At 39.7% G+C, this 24,246-nt stretch overlaps 1 protein-coding gene across 1 annotated transcript in view; it reads right to left on the bottom strand.

Annotated features, from left to right (window-relative positions):
• Positions 1-23,187, bottom strand: part of MGAT5 (alpha-1,6-mannosylglycoprotein 6-beta-N-acetylglucosaminyltransferase) — a 111,665-nt gene extending 88,478 nt beyond the window's left edge. The window contains exon 1 of the mRNA XM_030278062.4: positions 23,050-23,187. The gene's annotated coding sequence lies outside the window, so the exon portion shown is untranslated. The remainder of the gene's footprint in view (positions 1-23,049) is intronic.
• Positions 23,188-24,246: the final 1,059 nt, after the last annotated feature.

Below are 24,246 nucleotides of genomic sequence, written 5' to 3'. Positions count from 1 at the left end.
AGGTTTTGAAAAAAAAAGATTGGGCAAAAAAACCCCAAAAATCTACTTTCATCTTCTTAAAAAATCATTCATTTGGCTGAACATGAACATGGTGTTTCTCAATACAAAAAGTGTCCTTGTTTTCCAACGCCTGTTAAGTGGTAGATTGCACAAAAGCAAGACTACTTTTGACAGTGTAGGATTTCATATCCAGCTTTTAAAATGGCAGTTGACCTCCCCTTGCCCTTCCTAAGTATTTAATTGCCTTAGTCTACTGACACACTGAGCCACCGTCACATAAATCTCACCCAGCACACATTCAATATTTCTACTTTAATATTTACTATTGAAATATAAGAAGGCCTTTTATCTGTGTTCTGGTTTTAGATTTAGATCATGTCTTTCTCCATTGCTGTAAACTTTTTATTTGGCTTTGTGAGGGATTAACTTTTTAAGTCTGTCACACAAGTCAAGTAATTAAAACAAATACTACAATATTTGTGATAGTACTCACTGACACAGTGAATGTATGTGGAATATACAAGAAACACATAAAGCAAATTTATCTTTAAATATTATCTTAAAGCAGCTCATCTTTTCATGGAGCACCATCAAGAGGAGTCTGTCCTTGTTTTCTCTATACCTTCCCAATCAGGCATTCATAAAAATTAGTAAGATCGCCCCTGAAGTTTCTCTTCTCCAGGTTGGACATTCCCATCTCACATCTCACACCAGATGCTGCAGTCCCTTACAGGTATAACTTCTCCAGTCAAAAGTTAAGTAGGCAAGACAACTCATTTTGACAGAGTGGAAAACCACTCAAACTCAACACTTCAAACCAGACACAGCACCCAAAGTGGCACACATTAACATGGGAATTCTAGAAGTATCCATAAACCTCATGGTAGCAATTCAGTTAATATTCCTGTTAGCATGGCATCATCTGTGAAAAACCAAATACTATTCCTCACGTAGATATGGTACTTGTAATACAGAGTAACATAAATTGGTAAGCATAAAATTACTCGGGGGTCAGGTACAATTTACAGTTTCAACTGTGTTGTTAACTCTGAAAGTGTTTTAAAAAAACAAGGTATTTTGATGCTTTTCACACTTAAATTATACTATTACTACCATAAGCCTATGTTTACCCATCTTGATCTGCTGTAAGTGAAATATTTTCAACACAGTTGTAAATACCAAAGAACAGCATCAACATAAGTCTGTATGTAACCAAACTCAGAGTCAGCCACAACAGCAGCAGTAAGTCAACCAAATGAGAACACACACATTGGAGACACAGTCCAAGGTACCAAGCTGTACACTGTGTAGGCTTTTAAAGGATTACTAAAACTTCAAAGACTAAAGTTTCATGCTTCAAATATCTATTCCAAGCATCTTACTTGATTGATGCACAGTTGGCTTTTACAAACAACCCATACAGATAAAGAATTTTGGAGCCATTACTACAAATTTTGCAACCATTTACTAGAAAAAGCCAATAAAATCTTGCAAACCTTTTTTTTTTCCTCCAAGCAATAAGCATTCCTTCATCAACACAATTTTTAACATGCAAGTAAATGTATTTTGGCCTCGAATCTTGGCTGCCTTTATGCGAGTAAATGATACAAGTCTTCTGAAAATGCTTTGAAAGAACTGTATATCCATTATGAAAGAAAGGATAGCCATAGACATTCTTCCACTCAACAGCTTTCCATAATTACAGCATTTTATCAATGAAATTTTATGCAGGTTACTATGAAACTCATTCTGTTTCCCAGACAGTCCCAGAATACATTGCAAAATATCATTAAGCAAGTGTATGAAAAGCATCTACTTTCATCCCAAGTGATTAAAGACAAGCTTGGTCAATTCTCCTGTGTAAGTTAAGGCAACACCAGAATACAGTACACCTAATTTCTGGTCCCTTTTAAAGACCTTCCCACTGTCTCTTTTCAACAGTACCTTCCTCCTCAGAAAAGGATTCTGGTTTGTCTGAGTTGCCTTATGAGTAAGACTACAAAGTTCTCTTTAAAATGCCTGTTTACCAAGTATCCATGTACATATGCTCACTTCAAGAATTTGGTGAAAGTGAGTAAAACTTGACTAGCACCTCTTAAATCAGATGCGAGTCTCCACTAGTGTAATGAACGTGCTTATCCCACGCAGATAAATTAAAACCATTCCCACAAACAGCCCCCTTTTGATACCTCAAAATCTGAGTTTTAAAAATTAAATTAATTATCCAAATAACTTGAGTATCTAGGCAGTATTGTCTCTTCCATGTGACTGCTGCCAGGTAAGTAAAGAGCAGAAAGCTGAAGCTGTGTGTGATTTATACAATATTCAAATCAGCTTCATAGAAATGATTAAGCTTACCAAATCTCTACAATTTCACCTTTTTCAGATTTACGAAACACTCAATAAAGTTCTGCAGATATTTGATATTATTTATTTCTACACTGTGGGGAAAAAAGAAACAACAAACCACAAATGATAAACAGGAACTGCAGAGGAAATCGAAGGGAAAAGGAAGAAAAGGAAGAAGATGTGGACAGAAAAAGGAAGTAGAAGGGATAAAAGAGGCACGTAAAGCTGGGGAAAAAAGCCCTGCAAAGTTCACCTTGATGTGTGTGGGAGAACTCCTGGGACCTGGCTGCTGTCTGTCACTGCTGCCAGTGCCCCCAGAGCTGCACTTCTCTGCCTTCAGAAGACAGGAGCATGACTGTAACTGGGCTCTAGGATGCAGGGATGTCACATCAGGCATGACATCTCCCACGTGAATGTGACATCCTCCTACTCCCCAGCCTTTCACTTCAGCCCTCTTTCCAGAGAGATGAAGACCTCACCAAGCCATTACGGGGATTCTCTGTGCAGTGGGAATAGAGCAGGTTTCAGTACACAGAGTGTGCATTGCAAGAGCTCTTTTGAGGCAGTAAAACTTGGGGCAGGGGGACCCACAGAAATTTACATCAAGCTCAATCCATGTCCTTTCATCGAAATGGGCAAAGCCTATTAATATCAGCACGCCAAGCCAGCAACAAAACCCACAAAGTTTAAACAATATTGTCAATACAACACAGTATTACTCATACACATCACACTTGTAGTGCAAAGTCTCATCTCTCCACCTCAGTTTGGCTTCCTTCCCCATCATAAAGGGCATAGAAAAAGGAAATAAAACAGCTACAGGAGCTAAAACCTTCCATATAACGTTCTAACATTCAAGATACAATAGCCTTTATTTTTCTGCTTCCTTACACTTTTCACAAAGCTGAATAAAAATTCAAAGAGGTGACCTCATAAATAAGGCTGGTAAAGCATTATGGTCACAATCTGTAGGAACAGGTGACAAAATGCTTACCTTCCAAACAGGCACACACAGCAGATGGCAACCCCTCACTAAGTGTGGAATTGAGGAACAAGGCTCTCCCTGCAATATCTGACAAGCACATGAAAGGTACTGCTAACAAGGAGAAAAACATCTGGAAGAGAGTGTTTATATATGGAACACAGTTGTTGAATAAGCAAACGGAACTGTGAATTTGCATTTGTTAGTGTATCTATGGTCTGGCTGCTTTGCAAACAGCTACAAGGCAATGTAAGGAAAATCCAGACTGAAAGGCTCAGAATATTTTTGGGGCAATGTGTACACAATGCTTTCCCATACCTCTTTTAGAGCATGTGAAAAACAAACAGCTTCAATAGGAGATTTTACTTTTGCTTAAATATTAAAGAAAATAGCATTTTTTTTTTTAACTTGTGAACACAGGAAATAATCATGTATCAGAAAGCCACAGCACAAGACAGTCTGAAATAAGCAAACAATCCATTGCTTTTTCTGTAGAATTTCCAGTTGTCATTCTAAATTAAAACAGGAAGAATTTAAGGAGCTGTCTGTTTTCAGATGAAAATCCCATTCCTAAACAGGATTAGTTGGTAACCTAAAAATATCAGTCAGTAATCTCCAAAAGTCATAAGCTCATGCACCCCTATACCAATCACTAACTAAAAGAAATCAGGTCAGAATCCAAATCAGATCACACCAGAGTAGCATCAATCTTCTTATTTCAGTGCTGTCACATTTTAAATTTTTCACACAATTTCCACATAAATTATTAAAAACAGAGATCTGCCTCCAAACAGAGACTAAGTAAAAATGACATTCTAGTTTATTGTGACAGTTTTAAAAAATACATATCTTCAGTCACTTAAGACATACATCTCTAAATGCACCCCATCAAGCAAACAAACAAAAGTTATTTGACAGGCTGCTTTAGTTTCCTTAAAATGATCTCAGATTAGGTGACAGTTCTTCTGTCACTGCCATGGACTATTTTCCTTGTACATACTTTATTTTCTTTTACATACATTCCTTCCCATACTTTATTTTCTATACATAAAAAATAATAAACAGTACATAACATCAGGCAATTTTTGAAATTCATTGGTGTAAAGCCACACAATAAAATCACTGTCTCTTCTACAGCTTGGTTTCCTTTTCACAATAACAAGAGTCTTCCAAGATGCAGATCCAGGACACACATAAAGTATTTGAGCATATTACAATAACTTGCATCTGCAAGCCATTAGCTGCACTATTAAAGAAGTGGCCACTTCAGCTCACATTGTTAATTTCCACGTCTTGACTGACTGCCATTTGGGCAAAATCACAAATATCCAATGAAAGCATCTCACTGGTTCTGTGTTCCCAGAAGTGGCATCACTGACTTACTGACAATTATCACAATTTTTAATGGCTTTTAACCTTGGTGCAGTTCACTGACTGCCACTGCTGACAAGGACAGACACGGAGTAGCTATGAGCAGAAAATAAGTTTCAGCTACAACTTTTAGATAGAGGCTGACTCCACAATGAGAAGCAGCATGGTACTCAAGTCTTATGACATCTTCAACTCTAAAATTCACGCTTTATCTACAAACTTGTCACCAAAGCCAAACCAACCGGGTAGCTAATGGCAGCAAGACACTTCAACACTCTTATTTTAACTAATTTTATGGTGACATTTATGAGCTGTAATAAGCTATATGAATCAGTGTCATAAACCTTCATAACACATAACGAACTAGAGGGTAAAGTAAGTGGTCTGCCTCCTAATTAAGCAATAGTTTAAATTCTTGCCATGCAGAATAAACCTCTTATTAAATATCATCATTTTTGACTTCTTATATAACATGTTTCTGTCTATCCCTGGCTTAGTTACAATGACAATCACAAGTCTACAGACCAGCAATTCCTTTGGGAAGGGACATTTATCGACTGCAGCTTGAGAAAACACAGAAATGTCATGATAAAAGCAAAACAAAGTTTTCACTCCTCCCACATAACCACCCCAAAAACCCCACATCCCAAAACCACCAAAATAACCCCAACAACAAAACCTGCCCAATGATTTAACCAGTGTCTACTGCCTCATCTTTCCTAGTAGACAGAATCTCCACTTCCTCGGGTGCTCTGAGCCCATCAGAAAGTAAAGTACTGTCAGATAACCTGGCACATGAACAGTGCTCTGTACCAGCAGACATTCATATCACAATATCAGTTGTGCAAATGGCATTGAACAAGCAGGGGGTTTGTTTGACTTCGTTCTGCTTTTCTCTCCCTTGGATCAGTTTACTTGCAGTGGACCATCTCTGCTAATTTTAGCTGCAGTTCTCAGTCATTTTCAGCCAAATCCAAATAGTTTCTCAGGAACTCATACTCCCAGGCATGTAACATCACACTGCTTAACTCTGACAAACCAAGTTTGCATATTCTTGCTACAGGCAAAGCAGAAAAATCTAAGTTCTCTTCATACCACAATCTAGCAGTGATGCATAAAAAACAATCAAACCCTGCAGTGAAGAAACCTTCACTTCATGCTCTCTTGTGATAGGATATCACAGCTATGAGAGGAGAAAGCAAAACCAGCAATCACAAACTCAGTTTGAATGCAAGGCCCAGTGAAGAGCTGCGGGACCCACCTTACACAGCCTGTCACGGGAAACAGGCATGAAAGCCTTTTTCCTGCCAAAGTGGGCTGACAAAAAGGTTTGCCTGGACAGTTAAATTTTCTTGCTGCCACAGCTGTCAGAGAGCACTCCTGTGTGGTTTGTCACTTGTCTTCAAAATGCAGAAGTTACACAAAAGAAGGTAAACCTATTTCTTTTCCTCTTCTCTCCCCATCTCCGCTGGAGCTACAAATTAATTAAAAAAGCTCAAGCAACTATAAAAGCCATCAACAAGAGGCAGGGAAGAGTACAATTAAATAAACCAAATAATGTAAAACCCAAACTGCAGGCAGACAATTGAACACAGTATCCCCGGGTTGATGTCAATATAAGGAAGGTTGAAAGAGCGTTGTGTTACAATCGAAGCCTTAGGAGTAAATTTCTTTACACTCCTATCAACATAATAATTTTCTAATGCAGGAAAGAAAGCAGTTCAAACTCCCATCTGAAATACAGACTGAACAGTAATCTCATAACCTTTGTTATCTGTTAAAAGCTTGATGGACTTACTGTTTATGATATTACAAAGCATTAGGCCTCCATGAACTGCTTACCTCATTTTGAAATGGGTACCAAGGCTGATGTTTCTTTTCAAGGAAAAAAGAAACTTCTAAAATATCTTGTTAGCTCTACCCAAAAGGCCTACAGAGCTCTTCAGTCCCAACAGGACTGTTCCCATGATCCTAGAGCTGCTGCTTATGGGTTTGCCCTTGAAGAAAGTCCTGCCAGTGAGACAGCACCTGAAGGAGGGGTAACTCTAGAACAATCCTAACATTTCTCAACAGTTACACCACACTTGCTATGAATCAAAACCTACTAATGCTAATGTCAGAATTATCTTCTGACACAAAATCCACAAAACTTTGTTACAACAACCATGAAGAATTAATTAACCTTTACCAGCCTAACATTTTTCTTATCAACCATATTTAAACAAAACAGTACTGCTTGTATAAAGTACAGACAGCCCTTAATAAGAGGTCAAATGAATCAACTTATAAAGACCAGTTTATCAAGTGTGTGGCAATATAGTGTGGACACCTTATCCTGAAAATGTATTAATGGCTGCATGCCAGTCCTACTTCAAAGAAGGCTGCCATGCAAGTCATAACTAACTCCTTCTCCTAATCATAAACATGAAAATTCCTTAACTCTTGGAAACGTGTGTTCAAAATTTAAGAGGGAGAGCAGGCAGACAAAAAGGAAAAAAACCCAAAAACCATGAAACCCATACAGGACTTATTTTCTGCCAAGGGCAAAACCACCAGGCATTCTCTAAAAGGCAGAGATGACTCTGAACATTTTTAGAGGATGAGGTTCTGGGCATCGTATTCAGCAAAAATGCACTAAGAACTTGGAAGTCAAAGAGAGCTTCCACAACAATAACAGGTCATTTGAAAAACAATTATCAGAGCAACTATGGAGGAAAAAGTGCATATACATAAGCAAATAGGACTGGACAGAAGAAAATAGTTGGCAGAAAATCAAGATATTTAGATGCAAATTGGGAAATAAGTTTCCTTCATTTTCCTCATTTCTCTCAAGTTGTTAGTAACCTCTAATATATTTTCCATCTTTGCTGTATTGCTTAAATTAACTAGGATTTACCAAATGTTTTAAGTACATATTCTAACATTAGATAACTTATTCCAAAACAAAGTTAGTGGGTACTTTTGCTATCACTGTAACTAAGATCTGTGAGGAAAAAAAAAAAAACGCCAAACAAACCCAAGAAGAAAGGGGTTTTGTTACCATAACAAACAATAGTGAGGTTTTGTCTACATACTTCTTTGAAGGTCGTCATAATGGGCAATAACAAAGAAATTGTTATCACCCAGGTTAAAATATGATGAATTGTAAATAAAGATCACAACTGCTTATATTTGAGCTGAAGTACTTATGCTGGAAAAAAGTATACATCCACCATCTGGTGCACAGTAATTACAGAAATTAAAACCACATTTCTGTGGCCTGCCTTTAACAATTTTTACTGATACAGTAATACTTGATCTTCTTAGGGAGTATAATCTAAACTCATGCTGTTAAATGATCATAAGACTATGCAGTGCATGGCATAAGCAGTTCATTAAGCTGGAATCTTTAAAAACACTTGTTCCCCAGTATTAACGGAAACAGTTCCTGTAGGTTCACATCACGCCACTCAATTTCATCCACAGTCAAGGCAAGTTAATTTCACACCTGCTGAGCGATATCATGATGGATGGCACCACAGCAGGTCATTAATTTTGTTTCTTTTTGATTAATTTCACACCATACACTGGACACAGTTTTTTGAGCTACGATGTCTAAGAGCAGGGCTTAATGCCTGCAAAGGGCTAAATCAGGTTTTCACTGCTTGCCAAAAGGCAGAGAACCCAGATGTGGTAAAAGTGAAAGGGAGCTTCACTAGGCTTGGCACTGAACTCTGACATGGTTACATGTGTGGCAGGACACTCTCAGTGACCAGTGTAATTTAAATGTACTGTTCTTGAATGTAGCCATAAAGCAAAAATTCTGGATATACCTTACCTACCAATCAAGAAGACAAAAGCTAATTTTATTTGCCACACAAACCCTTCCATCATTTACTTACTGATGATATACCTAATAAGGTCTAAAGACTTACTAAGGCTACTGCGTTTCTCGATTTCAAATTAAAGAAAAAAAACTCATGATCACACAGGATGAAAGCAGACGAAGGAAAAGTTAACATTCAAAGATGACATCAGCAGCCACTGTTGCCACCAGAGCAGAAGGGGAAGCAGTGGGTCATTTTGTCACTCTAGTCAGTGAAGACATCTGGGGCCCTTGGAAGCCTCTGGACCCCACAGCAGAGGGTCCAGGCACAGCAGAGGGTCCAGGCACAGCAGAGGGTCCAGGCACAGCAGAGGGCTGAGCTGAGGAACAGCCTAATCTCACCCAGCCTCACACCCTCCTTTGTGCTACATGTGCCAAATCACCAGATCCCTCGATGAGCAGATTCAGCTCATGAAAACAAAAGAAGCCTTTTTCTTACATTAGCTTTCTGCTTGTTTCACAAACCAAGCTGTCTAACAGATGGGTCAGGTGCATTTCAAAGCTGGTGAAAATGAAAAGGAGAAATTGTATCTTTTGGTAGCAAAGAGATGTTTAGCTTAGCCCTTCTCCCCCTTCTAGGGAGTGATTCAAAGCAGCAGCCCCAAAAGCCTTGTCCTCTTTATTGACTATGGAAGGACCCGAGTTTCCTAAACTCAGATTAGGATGTGTTTTCATCCCTTATTTTCCTTTTCTCTGTGCACCCCGATATTCTACAGCACAACAAATATCAAGGAATCATTATTGCTTGTCACTCATTCAATGCTTTTGCTCTTTTGTTCTTCAAAACAAAATATAGAATGAGCAAATTTTTTGTGTCTGATCATGAAGAGTAATTTACAAAACACAGAAATGCTCATGCTTACCAGCAGCCATGCTAAGCTGAAACTATTGCAGTCAAGGCAAAATAGTGGTGAGAGCGACAGGGACAATGGTTTTGTGATTTGACAAATGGAAATGACATGGGACACGTGATTCAGTACGCATGGCTTAAATCTCTCAGCGTGACAGGCTTAAGTGAGGAAGACACGAACTACTCTGAATCCATCTGTGCCAGCAGACTTCTCCTTCTCCAACCATTAGTCATTGCCCCCTCACATCTGCCCATGGAATTAACCTCAGTGTCCCCTAGACATTACTGCAAACTAAGTAGGGCAATAATTAATTTGCTATTTCAGCTACAAAGCTGGTCTTGCTAGTTTGATTAGCATAGTTCAGGCTGTGTAGACTGGCCTGTCCACCAAGATTGCAGGAATCTCTCCTACAATCATCCTGCTGTCCTCTTCTGGTTCAGCACACTGACTGACATCATGACTTACTATCAAGTACTTGATCAAAGGCTCCGCACAAAGCTTGAATAGATGCTGATTTGATGTGCTATAATGGTTACCTGTTTATTTGCCAACATGTAATTTTCAGCATGAACTGAAACGTTTTACTGTCAGCTCCTATAAAGAATCTAAAAACAGGATGAACAAGAAGCTGGGTTAATAGGACTTAGCCACTGAATGGAAATTCAAAGTAAATTATCTCCATCATCAGAAGCTGCAAGCTGGATTTTGTGGATGCAACTCCCATTGCTGGCAACCAATTACAACAATTTTGAGAGTCAGGACTACCCAAGGAAGAGCTACAGCTTCAACAAGATTTGCAGCAGTTGTTCTTGCTCATCATCACCATTACATGGTTACGTTATGAATGGGAAAGTGAACATTTCAGTCCTTTCCCCAGTTACCCACAACACCGCGTAAAAAAAAAGAGTTTGTGAGAGAACTAGTTTTGATGTTTATGTTCTTGGACGTCTAGGGAACACCTGGGCACACTTCCCTTTGTATGTCTCAGTTCTAAGGGGCTGCTGAAGAAGCCACTCACTTTCTATCCGAGATCTCTCTGTAGCTGAAAAAATCCCAAACAATAAAACATTCCTTACCCATTCTAAAAAAAACCCACAACCTAAAACAAAAAAGAAACCCCAAAACCCCCGAACTGAACACCAATCAAAATCCCTAACTAAGCCACCCAGGTCACATTTCTCAAACAATCAACTAATCTTCCCCTAAGAGTGGTGGTACTTTCAAAATCTAGAAACTTAATCTGCCTGTATATCATTTGAAATTAGGAAACAAGAGAAGTCAAACTCTCAAAGCAAGTCTTAAATTGTTTTTTAATCATCTCACACAAATAATAAAAAATTAAGGTGAAATTTCCCATAAATGCATAGATTAATGCTTACCAAATCTCTTTAATTATTACAGCAACTTGTGAACTAAAACCTAAGTGCAATAAAGAATTAATTTGAAACTGCTACATGTTTGCATATATTCATTACGCACATCACCACATGTCAGGCAGAATCTTTGAAGGTGAATCCCAAACAAGTGATTACCACTGAAGCAACATGATGGAGAATAAAGTAGACAAATGATATATTTAGCTTCATCCTATCTTTGTCCCTAGAGAAAAGCATTCCCTCTAGTGTGGGAAGGGGAGGGGGCGAAAAAAGCCTAGAAAATTAAAACATGTGTTTCCCCAACACTAATGACCCATTTTAAACAGTCTTATGTAACTCAAAAATGAGATTATATTTGCGTTGTCATGGATTTAATCTTATATTTTCCAGTCTGAATCATATCAGAAGGTTATTTACCTCACCTTCTACCTTGTCTTCCTTCTGAATTTTCTCAGTTTAAGAAATTCAGTCCTCTGTAGCTTTTCAAATTGATTAAACAAAAATAAAGGGCCATGGTAATTTTGGTGAGGTAATTTTGCACTTGTCTGAACTGTACAATGTTTATACAATCTGAAGCTATGTAATTATGTTAAATACCTTGTACCTTCTGAAATTTTCACCAGTCCTGGAATTCCCCCATGTGTGCTCTTCGGCGTGTTATCAAACATGCAGCACGTTGAGCTTTTCCCTCTGCAGTGCTGGGAACACAAGCCAGTTCTTAGAAAACGTGGTTTAAACTGAAGCACTGTCATTAAATGAAAAGCTTTTCCAGAAACAAGGAGAAATGGGTCCACTTTGGTGACTGTTCTCTAAAAAGGTCACATAAAACTTAGCATTCACAAATCTCTTTGCCACTCATAGTTGTGTGGATGGAAGAGACAAAAAAAATGTTCCTTCTAGCAGAAAATCTTGCTGTGTATCAACTAAAAGCTCCTCCACACATCAGATGGACATAAATATGGATGGATATAAATTGCAACCACCACCTATGTACAACAAAATATCTATATATTTGTCAAACATTATCTGAATAACAGGGATAAGATCTACAAGGCAGTTAAGTCAGACTTCCAAGGTCCACTCAAAAACATTAGGTTACTATTTAGGTTAGTTCTCCTGTGTTCCAACAATACAAACACATTATAAACAAAATAATTTAAACACTAAAGCTTCCTTTCTTCTCCCTCAAACATTAAAAAAATCTCTAGAAAATACCTCCTAAATAGCCTCCAAATACAAATGGTTTCCAGAATGAGAAAGGAAATTCAGTAGGCAATATTGTCCATCTCTAGAATGGCGACAATGAAAAGCTCTGCATTTTGATCTAACAAGGTTCTTCCTAGAGCCACGTTTATATTAGGTAAATGTACAAGACATAAAATAAACCCACGGACCAAAATACTCATATATAAATATGTACCAAAACCTCTCTACTTTCAGACAATCCATTTGAAAATTATTACAATCCAGCAGTTAATGTAAATGCACAAAGCTGCCAAAAAGATCACTTACAGCTCTGAGCAGAATGTAAATGATCTTGAAATAGTACTGTAGTACCAGCAGAGAGGAAAACAGAGACCACTTTACTGATGCTACCATAGATGAATGGATTTCTTTACTGTTTAGTCAAACCTAATGAAGAGAAAAAGATAGGCAGAGACAGAGGAATAGATTTTCTAATATTATGAAAATACTCATTCCTTTCAACTCACAGGGGAAATGTGCTGGCAAACACATCTTAAAAGTTGATACAAAAAGCCTTTCTCTTTTAAACTGTGTATCACTGGGCTACATTGATTTATCTTTGTAACAGCCAGGATTTGACAGATAACCTGCAAAGAATTATTTAAGGCATTATCTTATCACATTTCAACATCCTGAGCAGTCCATTTGCTGTGTAAGCTACAACCATGAGGGTCCAACACAGAACATGGTATCCTATTGTGGCAAGCACATTTCTCTCCCTCTCAGGATTTTTCATAGAGGTGCACAGAGAAAAATGAAAGAGAAAACATGTTTTTTGTAGTATGTAGTTTTAGTATCTTCCTTTTCATATAGTATATTAATGTATTTTAGCACGGTTATAATAAAGAAATCATTCAGCCTTCTGAATTGAGTCAGACATCGTCATTCCTTCCCATTGGTTCACCTGCATTTACAATATCCTATCTCAGCCCTACACCTGAGTTATTCTGCCTCAAGTGGGTAAATGTGGACTTGAGCCACGTGCATGCAGAGGGCATCAGTGGCTCTGACTGCAGGGGGGACACCAAAACACAACAGCCCCCACTGCAACAGTGGCTGGAAGTGCTCAAGGCCAGGATGGATGGGGCTCTGAGCAAGCTGGTCTCATGGAAGCTGTCCCTGCAAGAAGGTTGGAATGAGATGAGCCTTAAGATCCTTTCCAAACCATTCTGTGATTTTAAGATTAATTCTGTTATTAGGTCTGGTCTTAAAGAGAAGAACAGTTCAAGCTACGAGCCAGACAAAAGAAAGACTAATTTTTTTCAATAACATTTTCCTCTGTACTTCAGAGGAATATATTCCTTTCTGCAGCTTTCATCACTTAATAGTTTCCTACTTAGGCTGTTATTTTAACAATTGGAAAATTCGTACCCTACAGTTTGGACTCAACATATGACTTGAGGTTCAGGACTGAAAGAAGCAGCTTAATTATGAGATGTCAGCAGTTAGCATGAATTTACCAGACATTTCAGAAGATAGAATTTTAAAAGTTGTCTAAACTAAGGTCTCTTTGCTACCTTGGTCTGTTCAGCTTTCCTAATTCTAACAGACCACAGAGACCATGTAAAATTTCCAACTTAGATTTTCTCCATAATATTTTCATTTGTTTATCCTGACTAGCTTTTTTGGGGAGGTATAACAAAAGCCTTAGATGAGACCCCTACACAAACATTTATAATAATCAAGCCAAATATGTTGTTCCAATAATGTATTGACTATACTGGCAAAAGCATGAAAGATAACTCTGGTGCAAATAATCCCAAGATGAAAAAAATCTGTTGACTAGGAAAAAATACTGGACATTAATGAATTACCCAGTTTTTCAATGTGCTATTTCATTTTCTGTGAATTCAAAGCTTGTGGAACATGGGCAGTGAGTCAGACCTTCAGTAAAATCACCCTCAATCATTATGGACATCCTGAGGTCACCTGAAAAAGCCTCATCAGAAAAAAAAAAAAAAAAAAAAAAAAAAACCAAAAAAGCAAAAAAAAAATCCCAACACAAAAACAAAACAAACAAAACCAAAACAAACAAAAAAACCAAAAAACAACAGGAAAGAGGAACTGTGTGGAAACTTTGTTGTGACAAAGAAAAAGATGAAGATCAACTGGCCTTCTGAATGCATGAAATCAATACTTCAAATAATTTGTTTTCATAAATAGGTAATAAGCAACCCAAAAGAAAAGTACAAGATGAACAAGATCAGTTATTATTAGCTCATTATAACAAAGATTCAGCACAACTGCACATACACCATTCAGAGACTTCATCAACTTTAATTGTATAGAAAAAAATCCATTTAGGCTTGTCCAATAGGTGGAGCAGGATGAGTGGGTTCTCTTTTGGTCAGTTCAAGAAGTCAAGGAGTTTAGCAACCAAGGACATTTCCTAACTGTTTTAATATAAAAATTAGGTTATAGAAACTGAAAAAGAATTTCAGAAGAACATTCTGTGGGATGGGAAGGAATGCATGAGGTAAAGCTTGCATGTAATGTGTCCCAAAAAATTCCAAGTTGCATGGTGAAATTGTATCCTTGAAGATGAAATGTTTGCAGTGAAATGGCAAAAGCCATTGAGAAGTCTGGGTTAATACAGAAATCATGCTGTTTTTACAAGCAGAACAGGGGATACAGAAAGCCATCCTCACATATAACTGAAATCCCACAACACCAAAGTCAAATTATGCATGCTTAGATTGAGAGATCCCCATGACATCCTAAATAAATTGGAATAAAGGAAATAAAGCTGAACACCATAGTAAACTGCACTGAGGCACACACATAACACAAGTGACAATATATTAGCAAAAGAAAAAGAAGTATGAAAATAACATTTGACAGAATTCTTTCTCTGTTTGTCAAATGCAAGGAAGACAGAGCTGGTCAGTACAAAATAACAAATGAGAATATTTTAATTCTGCATTTTTGTGGCCTGGACAAACATCTTTATCCTGAGCAATGGGCTTGATCCCCATAGTACAGGCAAGGTAGACACTGTAAGGTTCCTACAGTAATTTCTGCCAAAGTACAATGCTGCATCAGCAGTCTTTTTAATTAAATGTCAAATTTTAGTTAAAGAATAAGGTGGGTGGCATACTTAAAAATATTCTGTAGCTTGTCAAAGGGCAAGAGTACACGTTCATTAAAAAACTCTTTTCATAATGCACACCCAAAATCAATAGTGTGAAATCTGAGTTGTACATCAGGAATTTATACAGTGAGGAAGCTTTTTTGATTTTAAATTTGGATAAACAGACATAAAAGTGTATGTTGATAGAGGGCAATGGAGTTCAAGTTTTCCATATCTATCATGAATAATACTCAAAGGTAGAACAGACTTGAGGTACAAACAATAGTCTGAATAGAGCCCAAGACATTTCTAAAAAACAGAGTAAGAATTGTGGATGGGGAAAACAAATCCATTCTTTAAGTACATGGGATGAAGAAAACCTGAACTTCAAATGTAGGGGGAAAAAGAACCCCTGCTTCTTAACATTTTTTGAAACCCCAAATAATGAGCAAATATTCTTCAGATCTCCATCTAATACCCTTCTTAAGTCTAAAAAATATAAAATTGATGTAGACCAGTTTTCCACATGAAGCTAAACTACAATACTATTTTTCAAGTACAGCTTTTTAAAAATGAAACTTTTTTCCATTTATAAAGCTTACGGTTTTCTTTGCTCTAGAAGTGGCCACATAAATGCCAATATCTCAGTGTGTAAGAAAATGTTCCTAGCCCTGTTTTAAGTAACTCAGTCACGGAATTCTGTGACATTACACAGTGCAAAAGCTATGCAACCAGTGCATATGGAAACTACGACGCCAGGAAACGAATCAAGGTACAAGGTCTTTAATAGAAGCTGAAGAGAAGCTAAACCTCGTAAAAGTTTTTGCTCTGTATCAGCCAATACAGCCCTCAAAGGAAAATTTAAGTGTACACTTGAGCCTCATTGTGCTGGTTTTAGTATACAGAGCCAGAGGTTTAAGTAGCATCAACTCAAAAAGAGCTTAAGCAAACTGCAATGTGCCTTTTACACCAGCACAGAATTCACCCACTGTGGTTAAACTCTCCTTACATCACTGGGAAGTTCCAGTCCTTTCACCACAGACATGTGGCAACACTGAGTCCCTGCTGGCAATGAATGAACAGTGCTGCAACCACTGCTCCTTTACTGCAGGTTCAGGAGCCAGATTGGATCAACCACTGAAGGGGAATTCCAAACTTACTGTGGGGAAGTCCTGTTTCCACAGAGCTTCATCACAGATGCAAGTATGCAGAAATTTGTGATGGAAACCAAGCCCCTGAGCATCTTCCAGTCTGGAACTCCTTTTTGCACCCTCAAATATTCTCTAATTTACCTTGGGGAGAATTTTGCCATGATAGGTCAGGTGAAAGTTACTGTAACCTTTTCCTCAAAGAAATCATGAATAATGCTTTTAAGTTATCAATCCAGAACCCAAGGGGAGTCACTTTAGACACTCAAAGACTTCACAAAGATTCACAACTGGGACCAAAACCCGACATCAATAAGCTGCCTGAGAGGCCTCAAACCACCTGCATGTAGATCCAGTAATAGGTCAAATCACTTTCTGAAACCAAACACTCCTGCAACTTGGTTTCATTTCTCACATCACTAATATAGCCAGAAGTTTTTATGTTATTGATTATCCAATTTTGTATTCAAAATTAGGAATGCTGAGCTACTGAAAAAACTCAGGAAAAGTATTCTAACAAGACCTACATCTTATCTATAAGGAGCACAGTTTATCTTTGTCTTTCAAGAGAAGTTATCAAAAGAAATAATTTTTTTACTATTATTGTTGATTTATAAATAAACTCTACTTTTATTTAAGAAAACGAATGTTTAAAATAACAAGCTAATGTTTTATTTTAAACTATAACCATAAACATATTTAGAGCATAACCATAAAATATGGCAACTTGATTACAAGCTGTTAAAATTAGGCTAAGTATTCAAAACTGGTTAATTTAACCTGTAGTAAAATAGCTGTTAGCTTTAACAGAAAAGCCACTGGAAGCATTCTGCTCCTGCCTGCTTTTTTGCATTCTAATAAAAGAAAAGTAGCTGCATAACAGAAAGAGAGGTGAAGTGTAAACAGAATGATACTGCATTTCACCATGTTCTTGGACGATCAATAATCCTGATAGAGAAACTGCATTTCATGAAAAGAAATACAGGGAAGCAAACTGCACATTTTTACAAGAACTTAGAAAACCAAAACAATGTGCTAAGGGACTGATTGGAACAAGGTAGCTTTAATAATGTGGTCACTTAGGCTGAAGTCTGAGTGGTAAAGATTGAGAAATCTTTTTTTACTTCTCTACAGCATGTTCCACACCTTTTTCCTCTACTGTCAGATCAAACCTGTACAGGGAGAGGCAGAGTCTAAGCAAAAGGAAATTAATTGGAATGTCTGATACAAAGGTGTAGTGGTGCAGCATGAAACTTTCTTGAACAACTTAGAGCTGGTATTTTCACTCTTCTAAATCTAATATATAAAAAATTAAGTCACTGCACAAACTGTACTTGAACAGGGCCTATCAAGAAAGACTCATAGAAATTACTTAGCAAGCAATTACATAATCTTGTTAGGAGCTAAATTATCTGTTCAAGGATTTTTATTATGAATACTATACCAATTTTCAAATTCACTGAATGGAGGAGTTATGTATACTATGCAGACAAGGTTTATGTGTCTAATGAAATGTTGCAGATAGTCCATCTTCAATCAAAACACATTTTATACTTCGTTTTATAAAAAAGAAGGTAAAAATAAAAGAGAAAATACATGTTTAGTTATGTGGGTCCTTAAATACTTGAAATTGTCTTCCAGGTATATCACATGCATTCTTCAGAATTCAAAAACTGCATTGAAGCTGCATTGAACAGTAATAGTTCTCTGCCGAAAAGGATCAAACAGTGAGAAAGGATGAGAGCAGAAAAAAAAGAGAGGTGAGGGATAAGACAGCATTTCAAACTCAAGAGAACTACTGCCCAAGGGAATATATGCTCATACAGAAGATTCTTATTAGTAAAACAGTAATAATGTGGTAATCCACTCTGGTCACACATACTGCAGACAAGAGGACTATGACACAGTGTGGCAGAATCCAAGTGTTCAGTATCTTCCAAAGGTGAAAAACCATCCAGTTCACACAACATAATCTTTGGACAGGAATGGTAATTCACTGCAGTTTATACCTTTTATGACAATTTAGAATTGTAAAATCTCTTTGTTTGGAAAAGGTACTTGAGATCATGGAGTCCAAGGGTCTATACATCTTATAAACACCTCCTGGGATGCTGACTCAGCCCTGGTCAGCCTGTTCCAAAGCCTGACAACCCTTTTGGTGAAGGAGTTTTACCTAGCATGCAATCTACTACTCGATTAGTAGCTGTCTGAGAATGCCTTGCTAGGAGCTCAACACAGGTTAAATAAAAAGCCGAACCAAGCACGGTGCACGTAGGAAGAGAGAAACACAACCTTAACAGGCAATAGGAGCAAGCTGCAGTAACTTCATTATCTAACTCTAACAAGAGTGAAAAAAAAAGCTTTTAGTTTTAAAACCATTCTGGGGAGACACAACCACAAGGAATACATTTCATGTCAAAAATTATATGCAAAGAAATGTAACAAACTACATGACCCATGAGCAACAACCAATTAAAGTAAAATCAGGTTCAGCCTGCTACTTGTAACGCAGGAAAATCCTTTTGTCTAAAGGACAAGGTCAAAAGAGGTGGTTGATCACTTTCAAAGATTACAGGATTTTATCAGGATATAAAAATCAGTATGACAACTGTCAGCAGGTTAGACAAATAATCAAGGTTAAACAGTTTGGAATGCCTGTGGGATATATGAAAAAATACAGTTAGCTAAGAGGAATAAGAGGTCCTTGTGAGACTCAAAGGGCCAGGATCACAGGATTCTTAACTCATACAAACCATAAATAATATATCAAATGAATCACAGCATTGACTTAAGCTTTCCTCGTGAAAAGGACTTTGCTATTTGGAGTACTATAAGAGGGAATCCCTGTCCCCCGAAGTATTTCCTCTTGGTACTTTCACTGCAGTGTCTCTCTAGCACACAAGCTGCCACATAGGTATGAAATCTCTTTAGCAGAAGTTTCTAAAAGAAAGAGCTGCATCATAGCCTGAGTGCATGCACAGACCTTGGGCTTGAAGGATTGACCCGATTAAAGCAGACCAGACTTCTCCTTGTGGGAAGGTAAGAACAAAACTCAAAATCTATCTCAAGACAGCTGAACTACTCCAGCCTGAGTAAAAGAAGAAGGCTGTCCATTCTGATAAAAGTCTGCACTGCCACGGAAAGCCACTGGCTCACACCTGGAGACTGTGTCAGTACTTGTGTTGTCAATGCTTCATCATTATGGTGGCTCCTCCTCAAATGACAACACTTCAGAGATCTTATTTCATTGTCTAAAACCTTCCACTGAACTAGTCTAAGTTTCTACAAAACTCTACTCACCCCTTCTTTGTAGCCATAAATTACAGTAAATTATCAACTCACAGGAACAAGGAAGAAATAGTAAAAAACAAAATAGGGTCAAAAGCTACAGAAATCTACCAAAACGTGATCTGAGATTTATACCTCAGAGAAATTACACTTCCTTACATTATAGGTTTATGCTCTTCAAGAAATGAAAGTGAAATACATAAGGAAGCCTTCAAAACTTCAATATTCTATGCCAAGAATAGGAGGTGTATAGAGGAAGACAAGAGGGTTTTGAGTGTGCAGGCATACAGAGAGTAGCAAATGCAAAACTCCACTTTTTCTTCTGAAGTATGGAAGGACAAGAGATTTGTTCGGTTTTTGTGTTCTGTGTTGTTTGGTTTTTTTTTTTGTTTATGTGGTATATGAAATACAGAGATGCACAAATACTAACTTTGCAAAAGTAGAGAGGAATAAAGAATGACCTTATTCCACTCCAAACAGTTAAAAATGTTTTTGAAATTGAAGATGCAGTAATAGCAAAATTGCTTGATTCCTGAAAGAGTTTCCACTCATCAGATTCCCAGCTGATTAGCACTGTGCAGCATATTCATTTCCTCAGCAGATGCTTCCAATGTTTTTCACCAAGACTTGCTTCTGGAGTACTCTGGTTCCAAAACAGGCAAAGCAGAAGAGTTCTGCAGACACTTTTGGAACAATGTGATGTAAGTGATAATGCAATCAGAACCTGGCACTTTGATAATCATCAGTGTATTTCTTTTCACATCTACTTAAGAGACTAAGCAAACACTAAGTCAAAAAATCTGTTGGCAAATAACCATAATGTTTGCCACTGGATCTCCCTTGGGACTGCTCTTCCTAACAAAAAACCTGGACTAATTCTCCCATTCTCTCATAAAACACCAAGTCTCCTTTACATCTCAACCTTCTCAAAACATGAATATTGCATTCATGTAAGCCTTCAAAATATCTACCACGTAGCTAATAATACCTGCTAGGGGCAGTTAATGCAAATGACTCCTGAAGTTCTATTAAAATTCTGGAGCCAAGATGAGGAATGAAACTGCACTCTAAGCTATTTTATTCAACAGAAGCAAAAGCAGAGTGAACTTGTTAGAAGACGGCAGCATACAATGCCAAAAACATAACCCAGCATATGAAATAAAAAATAATAATTTCAGACTTGAAGGGAGTGGTGCTAATAAAATTCCATACTATCTGAAGCATAGAAATTAACAATACAAAGCTTTCTTTTTCTTTTTTAAACAAGGGAACAGAAGGGAATCTGGTTGGAGGGAAATTACTTAAAACTGGAGAGCAGTTGTCTTTATTCGAAGTCATTTTAAGAATTCAGAATGCTTCATTATTTTGCCAGATTCTATTTCATGAAGCAGATTAAGGATTTTACATTATTTGCACCCAGTGTTGCTGGCTGCTTCCCAAGTTTTAGGCAGTCTAGTTTGGGGAGCTTAGACAACCTGATCTTCTTATATTCAGCATTCAGTCACTTTTTCTTTCAGCATCTTTTTAGTCCAGGCTGTATAAGCTGCCTTCCTCCGGGACAGCAAGATGGATTTATCACCCAGAAAAGACGAAGCATATGTTCTTATTTAATCCTTATTCTGTTCGTACAAAATAAATCCATATTCTACATAAGAGCAACAAAAAAAAGTCTGCATATGTGAAATCATGAAGAATAGACATTTCTTTCAGTAAACATACTGCTCCACAGGTCATTTTAGGAGTAAACTACTCCCTACATCTCAGATAAGCAAAGAACAGAAAGCCAAAGTGAAAGCGCCTTGTATGCAATAAAACCACCAAGAAGAAAAGGTGGTTTTTTGTGGTTTTTCCCCCTATTGCTAGGCTTGGTACAACCAGCAGTAATTATGTGAACCATGGGTGCTGCAGTAAGCAGGGTTTCCCATGAAGTACAGACAGAGTCATTACACAGAGATCATGAAGGAAAAAGGTAAATCACCCATTCAGAGTCCCCAGGCAAAATGGTTTCACTAATATAGAAACCAAGAACTAACCAGTTCCTCCTTTTTTGAAAGCTTTTTATGAAATGGCAAAATTATTCTGGAAGAACTGAGATCACCTCATTGATTTGGGAGCAAAGGTATACCCTCAGCCTGGAAACAACTTTAAACACTGTCTCCTAAGGACAGATTAGCAGATGAGTACCAGTGACTCCTTCCACCCATTTTACACACAAAGCTGTTTGCTGAGATAAAGCACTTGCACAGCACTAAATCAAAATTCATTCCTGTATTTAGGATTATGAGTCATGCTGTTGAAAAAGCCATCATACTATTTTACGGGGACAAGGCAAGAGAGCTTTTGAGACAAATAAGAGTGTATAATAACATGAATCTCAGGAGTGAGCCTTCATTTAAAGTGTTCTATTCTTGCTGCAGTTATCAAGAGAGATTGATGTAACAAGACCTAGTGCAAGAATCGAGAATTCATTTTCTCAGGTTTGCTGACCCTAATGCCGGAAGGAAAAATATACTCTCAAAAGATGAGACTGATATTGTACCATAGCTGGAAAAAGATAGAACCTACAGACTCTTGACAGTGGGGAAAGCCTCTACTAAGACTTACTTCCTCAAAACCAAGTGACATTTATTTTCCCCCAAATATGCTAAAAAGTGACTTTGCATTAAACAGTTACCAAAACTCAAGAAAAAACAATACTTTGTTCCATGTAGGTCCGCACACCTATGCAATCACATCAGGTCAGCTAGTGCTTTTGACAGAGAAATCCCTGCGATCAAACCACAAGGTGATGTTGATGTGTAAGAAACAGCGAAGCTGGCAAATAAAAAAGCACTGTTTTTTCCAACCCAAACCTCAATGCACCTCTAGCAAATAAAAGAAAAAAAAAAGAAAAAGAAAAAAAAAGAAAAAGAAAAAGTAGTAGATATGGCAGCCCAAGGCACATTTGGCACTAAGATGACAGCTTTCAGGACGCTCTTTCTCAAATTCACTTCCTAGAGGTTTACAAAGCACTGGAGAGGGAACAAAACCAGCGAACCGGGTGGAACCGAGAGCTCGTAAATGGCATCGTAAGGGGCAGATTTCAACAGCCTCTCGCCGAAGATCCATCCTCCCACCCGCGGCAGCGCCGCCCGCGCTCGCTGGAACCTCTCCGCGCCGCTCCGCGCCCCGGGGCCGCCCCCACCCCGCAGCCACCGCCCGGCCCGGCCGGCCCGGGGGCCCCGCCGCTCTCCCCGCCGCGGAAGGTCGTTCCGCAAGGTGACGGGGGCGCCCGGGCCGCGGCCAGGACGGGCCCCGCCGCTCCGGGGCGGCCGCTCGGCGCTCCCCCATCACCGCATCCCTCCCGCTCCGCGCCCACCGCCGCGCCCGGGCAGCGGGGGCGATGCTGCCGGGGCGGGGGGGGGTGTCGGCGGGCGGTCCCCCCCGCTCGGCTGCAGCGACCCCCGTAGCGGGGCTGGGCGCGGCGGCGGAGCCCCGCCGGCCCCGCAGCCGGTGCCGCCTCACCTGTCCGGGCGGCGCGCAGGTCCCCGCGCCGGGCGGAGCGCGGCGCAGCGCCCATGGCCGAGCGCGGGCGGAGGCGCGGCCGCGCCGCCGGGGGACGGGCCAGGCGGGGGCGGGCGGCGCCGGGGAGCGTCTGCAAAGTGCCGGCCGCGCACGGGGGCGCAGCGGGGCGGGCGGAGGGCGGGGCGGCGCGGCCGGAAGCGCCTGTGGCAGGGCGAGGCGGAGCCGGGGAGTGTCTGCAAAGTGCGCGCCCGGCGCGGGGCGCGCAGGGCGCCCGTGAGGGGGAACGGCGCGGCCGTGAGGGGGAACCGCGCGGCCGTGAGGGGGAACCGCGCGGCTGTGAGGGGGAGCCGCCCGGCCGTGAGGGGGAATCGCCCGGCCGCGGGCCCGGGAACGGGTGTGGGCACGGCACCGGGCACGGTCACAGCCGCAGCCACAGCCACAGCCCGCCGTGGTGAGTGTGCAGAAGCGGCTCCTGCTTCTGCGAGGGTTTCCCTCGGCAAAGCCGTCAGGCCGGGCGCGGAGCCCGCGCTGAGCGGACGCGTTACACCGGCCAACGCGTTTCCTAAGCATTAGAAACAGGGATTTGTGTCTGTTCAGCCGCTCAGGCTGTCCTTAAAACACGCTCTGCACCGCTGGCAGAAGTTCGGCTGTGAGAGCCCGTACCGCCGGGGAGGCGGAGTGCTGCTGCAGGGAGCAGATAGTGTTCCGGGCTGGCGGGGCTGGCTCTCGTTTAGCTCAGCTCGTTCTCCCCGGCCTGCTGAGAGCTCATAGAGGCCGGGTGACATCTCGTGGCCAATCCTGCTCTTCTGCATGGATGCAGCCTTCTTGCATAAGGACAAACATCTAAGTAAAAAACTGTTTCTGGTCACCTCCACAACCTAATATAAATTAAAGAAACATACCTGAAGGTTATAAGATGCAGAACTCTGGTCTATATCTGTTGCAATATTCACCACATGCCTTCAATCTTCAGGAAATGGTTTAAAAATAATTTTTTTTAAAAATAAAGCAAATGGGTATGGTTTTGGTCACAATGGACAAAAATCCTTGCTGGTGTTTGGTACCGTTCTTCTGGGATTTCTCCACACAGGACAGAAAATGATTATTCACTTCCTCAAGGCTTACAAATGCATGCTGAAAGATACTTGTCTGCACCCACAAGCATCTGCAACAATGCTGAGTACCTGGGAGTTTCGC

This window comes from Taeniopygia guttata, chromosome 7 (genome assembly GCF_048771995.1).
Source record: "Taeniopygia guttata chromosome 7, bTaeGut7.mat, whole genome shotgun sequence".
Classification (NCBI taxonomy): Eukaryota; Metazoa; Chordata; class Aves; order Passeriformes; family Estrildidae; genus Taeniopygia; species Taeniopygia guttata.
Note: the sequence above shows the minus strand (reverse complement) of the source record. Positions and strands in the feature narration are given on the sequence as shown.